This window comes from Dermacentor andersoni, chromosome 2 (genome assembly GCF_023375885.2).
Source record: "Dermacentor andersoni chromosome 2, qqDerAnde1_hic_scaffold, whole genome shotgun sequence".
Classification (NCBI taxonomy): Eukaryota; Metazoa; Arthropoda; class Arachnida; order Ixodida; family Ixodidae; genus Dermacentor; species Dermacentor andersoni.
In genome coordinates, this window is record NC_092815.1 from 21,726,293 (window position 1) to 21,740,508 (window position 14,216).

General features: G+C 39.2%; 1 protein-coding gene and 1 long non-coding RNA gene across 5 annotated transcripts in view; both read left to right on the plus strand.

The window, feature by feature from the left end:
- The window catches only part of LOC126542781 (uncharacterized), a 230,391-nt gene that overhangs the window by 123,266 nt on the left and 92,909 nt on the right, over positions 1-14,216 (plus strand). The window lies entirely within an intron of this gene.
- LOC140216078 (uncharacterized) lies at positions 4,978-9,674 on the plus strand. The gene is made up of 2 exons (XR_011892719.1): positions 4,978-7,679; positions 9,578-9,674. It is a non-coding gene; the product is annotated as an uncharacterized lncRNA (long non-coding RNA).

Sequence of the window (14,216 nt, forward strand, 5' to 3'; positions counted from 1 at the left end):
AGGTAAGGACAATAGTATGCACGATGTTGCAAGATTGACATTCGTCAGTGTAACATTGCATGTGCAGTAAAGTCGTAAAGCATTTATTTATCAAATTACTTTCTTGGAACTTTGTGAGCAGGATTCAAGAAAGGGAAAGTTGACATGTACTGGTAAATCCCAGAAAGGTACAGAGGAAACCCAAGTGCATTCCTGAGAAAGCGATAAGAATTTGGCATCCGTTTGAAAATAACACGGAGCTATAAAGGAAGGCCATGCTTGTTCCTCAGAAAATGAGTAAGGCTTCTGTTTTGAACAACTCTTGTGAGTTATCTTTTTAACTTCATGCCATATTCATGTGGATACCATCATTTCTTTTCAAACATGTGTGCTATTGGCTGTTTTTTTTTTTATTAACTACATGACGGCATTTCTTTTCATTTTGCTGAGATATTGTGATCGTTTCCTGTAGTGAAAGCACAGTGTACCTTTTCTTGATTATCCTTTGTTATCTTTGTTTTTGTAGCCCATTTCAGTTGGTGGAAAAAAGAAAAAATGATCAAATGGCTTGACATTGTAATGGAGTCATAGAAGCCAAGCTGACCTTGTCAGGCATAAAGGGTCGTCAAGTATGACTGTTAACAACAAGCCTGAGGTGTTCTGAAATGCATTCATCTTTGTCATATGCAGTTTTACAGACTTGTGAAGTGCGTTGTGTAGAAATGTCTTGGTGTTGAACATTGTGTGTCTCATTGGGGAAGTCAATACCAGAACAAACGAATGTGTATTTCTGATAGGTCTCTTGGGTTATGGGTTGTGCTGGTGTACTGCTTTCTTTTTACTTCTGCATTGGTAGATTTTTGTCAGCGTAAGTGTTTTGTGAAAGCTGTTTTACAAGTGAATCAAATGCAAAAAAAAAATGAACAAAAGGAAAATAAAAGAGCTTTAGATAAGCACTTTTGTGTTCTCTTGTCTCTTAGTGAAATGGCTCACTTTAATTTTGCTAACTTAGTGCTTGAAATTTCTTGGAACCGGCAACTGATTACTATTAATCTTGGTTGCAAAATCATTCATGGTATTTACAAATAGTCAGTCTTGAATGGGAACTTAAAACTTAGCATATAGTAAGCAGTCTGGGTCAGCGTGCATAGTGTCTGCTGGCATGATGGAAGTTTTAGGGAACGCACTAATGTCTGGCTTTGCATTAAGGGCCTGCAGTGCCACAATAGTTGAATAACAGTTTCGTTAGCAAAATCTTAATTGTGCTCTTATGCTTGCAAAAACTAGAGAGAGCAATAAATAGCAAGATGTGGTTTTGTTCCACTTTCTTTTACTCCAAATGTATTGTGCTGAAGAATTTAACACATTTATTGTCACTTCTTTTAGAGCTCACATTGACTTGGCAGCACACTTCTGCTGGCACCTGCATCTAGGCAAAGGCATGCTCATAATTATTATATGCAATTATAATAGGCATGTTCTGTGGCTTAAAAGGCGAGACGTGCAAAGAAAAAGCCTGCCGCACTGCTCACTTAGTGCAAGCATAAGGCACAGGGAAAATGGGATGGGATAGCCATAAGGAGTAATACTGGCTGTGCTGACAATAGCAGTGTTTTGTAACACATGAATAACATCGCATTTGCACAGCCTGTAAAAAGCTGTAAGGCCACTTTTCAAGAGAAGTGATACTGACTTTAATGATAATAGCAATGTTTTGTAACACATGAATAACATCACATTTGCACAGCCTGTAAAAAGCCGTAAGGCCACTTTTCAAGAGATACAATCTGCCTTCAGGCCTTCTAGCAGTGCTCCTACAGCAGACTGGTTGCTCTGAAGCTCTGCAACGCAAGGAGCCCTGTTCATTTTGTCTTCAAAGTTTTACAATCAGAAAGTTCTGTGGGGGCCTTAGTGTGTAGTGCAACGACAAAACAGGCCTGGTCACATGTGCAATAGCTTTGAAACTTCTTACAGACTCTACATTATTTCTTAACTTTTGGGTATGGGACAGGTGTGAACGCAAAATTTTAAGCTACTCATCATTCTGCACATGTTCAGAAGAGGCCTACTACTTTATAGGAACTTCGGTAGCATCAAAGTGTTGTATTATTTCAGTTGTTGTAGCATCTACAGATATTTATGCTCTATGCATAATTTTCTACCTAGATTTACATTAGCAAACATTAATTTTTTTTAAATTTTTGGGCAAGTGTTTATTGTTGGTATTTGAAACCTGCTATTCCACATGCCATCATGGCATCAGATATGCCAGCTCATGCCTTGGCTTACTGCTTCTTGCAACTAAACAGTGATGATGCACTTTCATGCTCTGCTGCATGAAGATTTGCTTCTGAGTTTGGTGTGCATGGAGGCAGTTGAGGCTAAGAGACTATTTGTTATTTAGTATCATATTTGCAACAAAAACACTTGTCCATTATCTCATGTCATGTCCAGGTTATATACATGTGCTTTATGATTTTAGTGTGTGTTTCTGTATGTAGGAAGTAATCAGCAGATCAATTTTTACGTTATTTGTGTCAACTGAGAGTTGCTTCAATGAGCTGATGAAGAAAAGAATTTTACACTGTGTGCTCAAACGAGCAGATAGCCTCCATACACTATTTTTTTTAGTGGGGTGGAAGGTGATGGTGATCCTTTGGTATGTTTTGACATTTCACTGATGCTTCTCGCTTTTTCTTTTTACCATGAGCAAAAAAAAAAAAGAAAGAAGAACACATTACTTTAGCACAGTTCACTGTGTAAAAAGCAAGTAGCCGTCACTATTTATTATTGGGGAACCTAGTATTTTGGCAAAACATTTTTCTCTTCTTTTTTTTTCAATTTTCATACTCCAGTTTTGTTTGATACAAAGCAGGTTAAGTTAATCTGAATCCCTTTTTTTCCTTTGAAATGGAACATTCCCTGAAGTGCAATTATCAGCATCCAGACTTGCACAACGAAACAGAACGAAACAGGATCTTTGTGATGGAGCTTTCTCAGTTGAAGGACACACACAACACTTAAGAGTGCCACATCTTTATCTCATTGCCAAGTATGCATTATGCATGCTATTATCAATTGCTGCTAAGGATGATGAGGCCAAGCACTGTCTTGTCGCTGCTAGCATAGAATGCCATTGTGTCAGTTCAAAGTGCTGCATTAAAATGATTGCATTCCATTCAATTCATTTGGAAGGCTGCATCTGGCTTTAAAGTGAAGCTTGCAAATGGCCATTCATCATTTCACCTCTTCTCTATGTTTTTGGTTAAAAGTCTTGACAATGTTTAAAACTGAATGCACTCTCATGCGTTTATGAAGTTACAAACGGAATAATTTTTTATGTCGACATTCTAAACAACTTGAAGTAGATTCTGGAAAAATATTGTTAAAGTAGGTTTCTACACTTAACGGGACATTTTTTTTCCTTTTAGTGTAGTGAAAACTGAAATATATTATTTCCAGAGTGCTTGGTGACTCGGCCCAACCTCAACGAGGTTACGAACGACCTGGCACGAGGACTTGCTTGCCGTGCCGGTCAGAGCCGAACCGACGCCCACTACCATTCCGGGGAGCATAAAGATCAGTTACTAACTTACAATGACATCACTAAATATTACTACTTGGGCCGTAGGCAATTCCTTCTGCCACACGTAAAATTAAACAGGGCTCAGGCAGTCACGCTACGTTTACTGCAAACCGGGACGCACCCCACTCCGTATTTCATAAATAAAATTCACCCTGAAAGAGAAATTAGGAAAGAATGTAACGTGTGCGATGGCATCATTGACATCAGACACATGCTGGCGGGCTGTCCCGCGACTCTCGCCGGCCCCGAAGAAAAATGGCTTTACTGGTACAAGTTGTTAACAAGCTCTTCATATAAAGATCAGCTACGGGCTGTCCAGAGGGTCCACGATGACGCCATAAGGCTCGGCCTGGCGGTGCCGACGTGGACGCGGCCCGCCTCGGTCTGAAAAGACCGGGCTTCAGGACACTAATAAAGTTTTGTGAATGAATGAATGAATGGTAGATATAAAACCTTGCTTTTGATTACCTGAAATGTAAATTAATTGTCACGATCAATTGTTTTATAAAAGAAGGCTTATCATATTTTCTTAGCTGATTAATTTTATAACAAAGTCATAGTCTGTTTATACATACTAATGACTGCGGGAACCCACTGTGGTGGCTCACTGGGTTTAATGTTGCGCTGCTGAACACGAGGTCACAAAGCTTAATTCCTGGCCATGACGGTCACGTTCCCATGGAGGTGGAATGCAAAAGCGCTTGTGTGTGGTGCTTTGGGTACATGTCAAGTTACTCCAGGTGGTTAAAATTCAGAGCTGTTCACTACAGCATCCCTCATAACCCACTGTGCAGCTTTGGGATGTTAAGCCCTACAATTTAATTTATTTGCCCACTCCAAGAGCACTGGGACTGTTTTCATTACTGGGCTGGTGTAAGCCCTCTTGTACAAGGCATGAAAATTGGCTTGTTTGGCAGTGTGTGTGTGTGTGTGTGTGTGTGTGTGTGTGTGTGTGTGTGTGTGTGTGTGTGTGTGTGTGCGTGTGTGTGTGTGTGTGTGTGTGTGTGTGTGTTACACTATACCGCAGTCATTACATTGAGTTAATTTTTGTGCCACGAGTAACTGCTAAGTTGAGTTGCTTGGGAGATTTATCTTACTCATTTAATGAGTGGTTTAAGGAAGATTAAAACTGCGCGAAAAAATGTGGACAAGCGGAAGGAATACACAACACACCATTGAGCACAGACTGCCAACGGTTTATTCTTGAAAATCAAAGCATAGGCTATTTCAAGCAAGGTCCCAGGCACGTGACCACGTTGTCACTCACATTCTGCAGAGTAACTGCGTTACAGTTACTCTGCAGAATTCTCTTGTGTTATCTGCACAAATGTGAGTGATGTGGTCACGTGCCTGGGATCTTGCTTGAAATAGTCTATGCTTTGATTTTCAAGAATAAACAGTTGGCAGTCTACGTTCAATGGTGTCTTGTGTGTTCCTTCCGCTTGTCTGCATTTTTTCGCGCAGTTTTAACCTTCCTTCAAGTATAAACCAACTAGTCCTCAAGAACCTCCTATTAATGAGTGATGCATGTCAATGAAAGTTCAGTACACGTTTTTAGCACTGCGGCAAAGGCTTAATTAAAAGCTATATTGGCATGGTAGTTCCTGCCTGGTTGGTTCACTGATTACTAATAGCTTCAATGCAGTCTAGCACATAAATATAAGATGCAGCAGGGTTAAGGCATTTGAATGGAAAAGAATTGTGCCTATGTCAAGCTTCCTAAAAGGCAATGTTGCTACATACTTGCACGCCAGCAATAAATCAGATCTGTTTTCAGCTAATGGAGCCCACATGTTGGCTGCAAGAAATGAATTGCAGTGGCTGACTTTCGTTGCGAGTTTATAAATTATCTTTTGGATGCTTTTGACCTTAGAAACGAAGTTGCGGATGCACCTGGCTGATGGTAAGTGCTTTAACTTATCGTTTCTTTGCACAAACTTTGGGTCTTTTTCATTGTTTGCATTCTCGAGACTGCTTAAATGCAGTTGTGAAGCATATAGGGCTGTCATTTTTTAGATAATTATTGAGCTTTGTTCAGAGCTTGGAGATGATGAAACATGAAATACAGCATATTGAAAACAACTTTATTGGATGTTTCCAAATGCTGTCTGCAACTTGTCGGACATTTGTGTACTGAAAGACATTACCCAGAAGATACTTAGTGCTGTTTAAACTAATTAACATGTTAGGCCTATTGTTACAACATCAGACTTTTCCAAGATGACTACCAGGCATCTACTGGTGTTAAAATTGACAGTGTGTCATGTTTAAAACCATTTTATGGCTCCCAAGACAAATTCATTCCACTTTTCAGATCAAGTTCAAATTGCTGTATCCGGGACACAAAACTCCATTTGAACACTGATGCAACTTGGTTTCTACTGCACTTCATTTGAGCCTTCATTTCGTGTCCTTTCGCAATATGAAGCACTTACATTGACTGTATATTTTTCTTCCTTTCTGGTTGAGTCCTGTTATTTGACTCGCCTCATTTGTAAATGGCCAGAATGTTACTGCTACTTTTAATTAAACATTTTCTTTCTTGCACTATAGTAATGGTGTAACGAAAGCTGAACTCATTTCTGCTTCATATAAATTCCTTGAAAAATCTTATTACATTCATTGAAAATACAGCAAGATCTGTTTTCATGACAGAATGGGTATGGTAGTGTTCAAAATGACCAGGAAGCGCAATGGGAGTAGACTATGTGTGTATGTATGTATGTATGTATGTATGTATGTATGTATGTATGTATGTATGTATGTATGTATGTATGTATGTATGTATGTATGTATGCATGTATGCATGCATGTATGTGGCTTATACGTCGTACCAGTGCACAAAGTCTCGAAGCCATGATAAGGCAGAAGTGAAAAATGAGGGAACATGTCACACTAGCTGAGAATGATCTGGGTGGTTAGCAGGACAGGAGTGTCCCACTTATTCCGCATAAAATATTTCTCGGGTTTAGGAAGTGGTTTTTCGTGCATAATAACAGATCAGAAACGCACTTTTGGTGTTTTGATACTATTCATTTGCTGCATCTTTTAAAGGGTTAAAGCTTGTCCCAAGCTATTTATACACCTTGTTCAAACTCTTTGTAGTAAGTATCTTGAAATTCAAATTTTATGCAGGAACAAACCTGTCATGGACTGCCTGAAAACTGAAATATCTTTGCAGTAATCATGCAAAATGAAAAAGACCATTGTACAAGCCATGATGGGGAAAATTAGTGCCTGTCTTTGTATCATGCCTAATATGTAGCTGTACCTTGCTATTGCATCTTGTTTTTTTTTTCTTATAGCATTTGTAGGGATTAACAGAAATGCGAAGCAAACTTTGTAGGGAAAGCAACTCAGTAGCTTGATGTATGCTATTTCATAAATGCTGCATCATGCAGCAAACGTTGTAGTACCTGTCAGCCATCTAGGAACAAGGAGAAAAAGAACTTGCCCGTTGCACAATGCTAATTCATTTGTGTGAAATGCGAGGTATACGGTAAGATCATAGAAAAATTAAGGGCACACAATGGGCAAGCCATCCTTCTTACCTCGGAACATGCAGCCATTCCTTGTTTCTGGTTAACTGATGCAATCCAGTTTTTCGCTGTTCTGCATGACATTGGTGAGGTGGAGTATAGATAATGAGTCAGTGAGAATCATCACTCAGAATTTCAAACTCTGTCGGCCCTTGTTCCTTAGAACTAGGAACTTCAGTGCAATAATGTTTGGTTTGAATCAGGCTTCCGAGTGTGATTCTCATGTTTGGTTTGGTTGAACCTCTTTGGCTTTGGAATATGTGTCGTGTAGCATGGGCCACACTTTTGAGAAGGATTTCACTTGTGACTTGAAGAGCTGGAAGTGAAACTGGCCAATGTTTTGTGATAGTAATGATTGCTACTGATTCTGGTTAGGCATCCCATCGATGAGTTTACTCTTAATTAATGGTGCATTCTGTTTGGTGCTGTATAGGAGTGTTCTCTTTTCTTCTCTTTTGTCAGGTGCTGCACTTTGGGGTGCCTAGGAAGTCTTGTGGCAGTGATGTTGCAATGTCCAAGGATGACCGATGTCTCTCACTGGTGTAGGAAAGGCGTGTCTTGGGGTGATGTTCAGGGTTAGTGTAACCAGCAGAGAAAGCTGGGATGGGGACCATTTAAGAGCTTTGACCATGAAAGTAATCCCTTAGAGCCAGGTCAATGTTGTGCATTGGGCTAAACAAATTGTGTTAGCCTAAGCTTTTATGCGGTTTATAGTCTTGCATAGAACCTACCCCATTTTGGCCCTGCGAAGATGGATGCATGAAATGTCATATGCTGCTACGATGTTGTGCTATTACATTCATTCATTATGTGATTTTCAGAATAAAGTGATAAGTGGGAGTCTCCAGTGTTTACTGCTTTTTTAATGTGTAAGTGAGATGCAGTGCTGTAGTGGTTGCTGATGGAATCTCGCGTCAAAACTAACTGCTGCTCGCGGGCAGACGCGGTCAGTTATTCTGCCTATTCCAGGCAGTGTTAAATATACAGGTCCAGTAAAATATTCTAAGTTCTTATACAATAAACATTTTAAAGATGACAGAAAATTTTCCTATGACATATCTTTTTAAATATCGTGGCACCACAGCCTTGTGATTTAGTAGACATTTTTTGAAATCTCTTTATGGGTTCTGGTAAAGTGCTACCTGGTTTTTCTAAGTTGTAAGAAACAAGCTTGAGGTCTGTGTTGTGCTTCTGCTGTCGAAGACATTACGTATGCACATATTGGAAACGTGTTGCTCTTTCTAATTTTTTTTAGCAATATGCTAAATGACTGACGTGTTTATTTTGTCAATGTCTTTTTTTTGTACACTTTAGCTCTTTTGACAGTGCAAACTTGTTGCAATCAAACTGTTGATAAAAGCCCTGCTGATCATATAATGTTACCTATATTGAGCATTCTACACTGGGCAGTCATAGACAGCAGCTATGAGTTAGGATTGTCTAGTTGTTGGCAGATAATGCAGCAGCATGATGAGTGTTTCATGGTAGGCTATTATGCTGTAGCTTGATGCTTTGTTATGGTTTGTTATTTGTGCTGGCTATTATGTTTCTCTATTTTACCGTTTCTTGGCTGTCGTTCCAGCTTATGACAATGCAAAACACAGAAGATGTGTGTAGGGGGTGCACATGACCCTGTGGCTCTTTATGTTCTGGCTCTAACTTCAAAAACATCCATTTCTTTGTGACCAATAGTGCAAAGCTTGATGCATAAATGGAGCTTATCTAAATGTTGAAAGACAAAGTTGCTTAGTGATTTATTTAGTTGTACAGTTTGTGGACTGACCACAGTGACTAGATTAATTCAGGCCAGCAAGAAGATAGCTGTCTCAGAACAAGTCCATGTAACTGACTTCTTGATTCAGTATAGCCCAAAACAAGAGGTGTACAGCGTTGTTTGCCTCTTGTACATTGTGCTAAGAAATTGTAATGCCTTCTAAACTGAAGTTAATACTCATTTCTCATGAGAGTTGCAGATATAAAAATGATATGGTTTAGGCAACCCAGAAATTTCTCTATAGCAGTGTGTTCAATGGGGCTGGTTGGTTCATCTTTAGAATAAAAACAGGAACAGCGCAACACAGGACGAGCGAGTAAAGCGAGTGCTCTGTCCTGTTTACTTGGTCGTCCTGTGTTGCAGTGTTCCTGTTTTTATACTAAATTTCTCGAACATGCAGAAGGACTCATAAATGTGAGAAATTGAATTTCCTTTTCTTTTTCAAACTAAAAACATGCAGCAAACAGATCATAGTAATTTATAACTGACTGAAGATGCAAGTTGCTTGGCAAGAGCAATAAGCCTGAATTCATTTGTAGGTGAAACTGGTCACCATAGAGCTGATTGCTTGCTGCGTTCTGTACGAGTGACTTAAGTTGGAAGCCATGCGTAAGACTTGAATGAAAAGTTATATGCCCAAGATGCGAATGCTGCCTTTACCTTTTCTTCTTGTCTTCTTTCTTTTCTATTTCTTCCTAGGTCCCTGGCGTGTGGCCACACCCAACAAACCGTTCAAGTGCAGCACCTGCTCAAAGCGTTTTTGCTCAACAGAGTCCCTGCGAGTGCACCTCTATTACATGCACCGTGCCATCAAGATGCACGTATGTCAGCGCTGTGGACGCTGCTACAAGAAGCGCTATGACTTGAGAAAGCACTGGGAACGGAGCCCCCTTTGTGATGAACTCAATATGGCTGTTGCATCAAGCCTGGGATGATTTGGTTTGCTGGTGAATCTCCCGTGTGTTGTCAGTTTGGCCCAATATGGAATGTCTTGAGGCATGAGGTGACATTTTGTCGGTAGCTGTGAGAAAATGTTGAAAAGCACACAGAATGTTCTGCTTGTTCTTTTTCTCTTTCTTACTTTATTTTTATTTATTGTTGCGTCAATAGTGCTTTAATGCAGCTGGTTTACTTGTGGATAACAAAGACTGCTTGTGAGGAAGGGCAGATCAAAGATTATCATAGTTCTGCCTTAGATACAAAGCAGTGACACAATAGCTATCCTGATGTTTAGCAGTAAGACCCGAGTGTTTTGCATGGTATCATTACACTAAACACTTGTGGCACACCAAATAATTTTCACTTGACTTCATTTAACATTGGGCTTTGTATGTGTCAACTATGGATGCAAAGTCGTGCCTGCTTTCTGTATTCTGTCTTGCAAAAGCAGCATTGTTGCTGAAGTATGTACTGTCTTTGTCCAAATATTTCTTCAGCATATGCAAGAAGGAACAAAGGAATTGTGCCAGTGACACAGGATTTAGTCATCTGCATGTGTCTTGATCTGCTTTTGCTTACGCATGGCAATGAAAAGGAAAGAACAAGAATTACTAGATGAGGCTGACAGGCAGGCTATGTGCAATGCCCAGCCTCAGACGAAGAGTAAAGCATGTGTTGTTTATTTGTCACTGCGAGTGTTAACTTAAACTTGTGCTGTAGGCAATATTGGGAGCATTACCACAAAATAGTATAGCGCTAGCTAGGACTTCCATAGTTTTTCTCAAGTACAATTGAGCACATTTGTAACCACCCCAGTCATTATGAATGCTCAATCATTATGAATAAAGACACTGACTGTAAGAATGGGAATGTAGGCCCAGAAAAGATAAGAAAAACTTATGTCGACTCAATATTCTTACTACAGAAGTGCAAGCATAGCTCAGTTTCCCAGAATAGTTAGCAGATGTCTCGGTGCTACACTAATGTGGGGTCAATGAGCGGCTGACTTCTGTGGATATTTTTTGGGACAGTTTTGTCCATGCTGGCAATTATGTCAGCATTGTGGAAACTTACAGCAATGAAACGATTCAAGTAAAACTGCGCACTGCAACACAGACAAATGGAACACAGAAATGTCTGGCATGTAATTTAATGTGTGTTTTTCTGTTTTCTTCGTAAACAACAGTAGGTTAAAAAGTATACGGGGAAGATGAAATATTTTGTCACTGCTGCAAATGCTCAAGCTTGCATTTGCTCAAGAAATATTTGGACTGAAGATACCACGGCAGCTTGAGCAAACAACACTGGTTGAGCAAGACAGCATGTTGAAGCTGACTAAGAAATGGCAAGTAATTTTTGGTGGCATAACTGCAGTAACTGGTGTAACTGTGAATACAGCTGAAAAGTCCCATTAGCAATCATTTCTTTGAAAGGAATGTGCAGACAGTGCAGTAATGTTGGCTGAATTAATAACATCATGTTGCCAAAACCCTTTGAACGAAAGGAAAATAACTATTTCTGGCTTTTTTGTACTTCTGCTAATTAAACATTGCAGCTGAAGCAGTAACAAAGTAGAGTGGATGCATTTAAAAAAAAAGTAGGTTATGGCATATTGTATTTTTGTAAGTCGAGTTAGACTGCATTGCAGAAACAACACTCGCAGGCAAAAGGCATTATGCTTTTTAGTTTGTTGGCAGCTCCCCCTTTCTTTGTCTATTAGTGCTTTTCTTGCATAGTGCTCTAGTTATTATAAGTGGCAGGAAGCCTTACTTCTTTCATGCAGAATTGGAAGTATTATGTTGCAAGATTTGGATTGCTTGAGCACTGTTTTCATGGTATATTTCAATTCCAACAATTTGACACAAAAATGGTCCTGGAACAGTTTTCCAGTTCATGCTTCTTGCAGGAGGTGACATTCAATTCGACATTGCTTTATTCCTTTGGCTTTGGAACAGAGGTTGTTTAGGATGCTGGTGTTATATGACATAGTAACCATAAAGGTTTGCAGGAGGCAGTGCTTTTAAGTGTGTATTCTGACTGCCTCTGACACATTTCAGTGGAAACTGTTTCAGATAATGAAAATTAATACATTAGAGACAGAATGATAATTTTCACCTTTTTACCAAGTATACTCGTCTGGTTGCCAGTGAACACATCTGACCACGCCCAAGATAAACATAAATGTCAAACAGCCATAGACTGTTTGTTTCATCTACTCCAAAGTTGATTAACCTAAAATATTACGTTGGGTCTCCTTTTTATACATTCTTTTTTATCGAGTCTTTTGTTTTCCAACATGGCAAACCAACACAGGAAGTTAAAGTTTCTTGAACGATGCAGAAATTCAAGGACTTCTTATGAACTACGATTCAGAGGAGTTCAGTGTTGATTACGAGCTGTCTTCAAGGGACAGCAACAGCAATGAAGGGCATTTACCCAAGGAAACTAATTACCCTAATTAAACATGATGAATTAGCATGTCTTTATTTTTTTGTGTGAATTCTCAGATAATTTTTGAAATGTCCTGCAACATATCGCCAATAAATGGCATTTGAATTTGGAACCTACTAATGTGCCGCCTAGACAGAAGTTAAATTTATTATACTTCTGAAAAACACCCAGTGCCCAAAGGGTTTCATAGCAGACGGGGTAGCCAGCCGGTTTACATGCTGGCTAGACTCCATCTTTCCGGCTCTTTCTCTTCTCTTCTCATAGCAGAACCAGACATCAGAATTTCCATAATGATGGCCAATTACCATTATTAATGTGCATTTGATAATGCCTCATTAATTAACGGGGCATGTAATCACTTAATTAAAGGTTGACCAGTACACAAAGCATAATATCTTGCTAGAAACTTTGTGCCTAGCACAAGTTCCCAAGGAATACAGACCCAAAATTTATAAAAAAATGCATTTTTATTCCAGTACATATTGCTTGTGTACTGTTCTCTTTTTTTTTTTTTATAGCTCAGACATATAGTGCTGCAGATATTGATTTCTTGAAACTAGTGCAGAGTACAGTTTCTATCAAAAGGTTATGCCTTCAGCAGTGGCATGCCTCGATTATGCAATTAGAACATGCCCTCTTAGGCCGTTAATTAAGAAGTTAATCAGCAGAACTTTAAGAATGATGATTATCATGCAAATTCCGATATGCTGCTGCTATAAAGCTTACTCAGCCAATATTAACATTTACCCTCATACTCTCTATTGTCAATAATGTCAGACAGCTGTTGCAGAAATGCATGTTATATGTAGATGTTTTGGATACTTTGAAATGTGTTTTACTTCTGGTCTTGCCTTGCATAGGCTTTCATCATCAGCCTATTTTATGTCCACTGCAGGACGAAGGCCTCTCCCTGCAATCTCCAATTACCCCTGTCCTGTGCCAACCGATTCCAACTAGTGCCTGCAAATTTCTTAGTTTCGTCACACCACCTAGTCTTCTGCTGTCCTCGACTGTGCTTCCCTTCTCTTGGCACCCGTTCTGTAACCCTAATGGTCCACCAGTTATATAACCTATGCATTACATGACCTCTCCAGGTCCATTTTTTTCTCTTAATGTCAATTAGAATATCGGTTATCGCCGTTTGCTCTCTGATCCACACCACTCTCTTCCTGTCTCTTAATGTCACAGCTAACATTCTTTACTCCATTGCTCGTTGCGCAGTCCTTAAATTGTTTTTGAGCTTCTTTGTAAGTCTCCACGTTTCTGCCCTATATAGGCTTTATCATGCTAAAAAAACATTGAACTTAAATTGCAGCTTTCCTCCACTGCTTTCTGCTTCATTTAGCATTGCTAGAAAAGGCATTGAACTTGATAGATAACATGCCATGCGTTTCGGAGAAGTTCTCAAGTGATTAATAAGCGCAGCACAGCAGGGATAAAGAAAATTTTTTCAGCACCTAATTCATGGTGGCCAATGTCAGGATCTGTATAATAATCACTAAGTGATTAAATAAGCTAAAGTGTATTAAGTAAATTTTTAAGCTGCAGAATTGTTTCCAATCAGTACACAGAGTGTATTCATTTACTAGAAATCGTTAAAATTTACTCTACCCTGTGAAATACATCCTCGTAGTGTATGGTGAAATGCACTGCTGTTACAGTTAAAATGTTTTGCTTATATTGCTAAAGTCTTCCCTGAGACACCTAGTGTGTGTATATTTAAGTATATTGCTTACTAATATAGAAAACCAAAGTATATCTTTTAAATGTCACTTACAGGCTACTCTGCGGCTAAGCACAACCACCAGCAGGCACACTACATCTAAGCCCAATGTTGCAAGTTTCATTTCTTTGAGATTACGTGTTGCATAGAATGAAAATAAATGCAATTATATGCATTGCATTTAACTGATTCATTAAACCATTGCTTTACATAGAATCCAACATG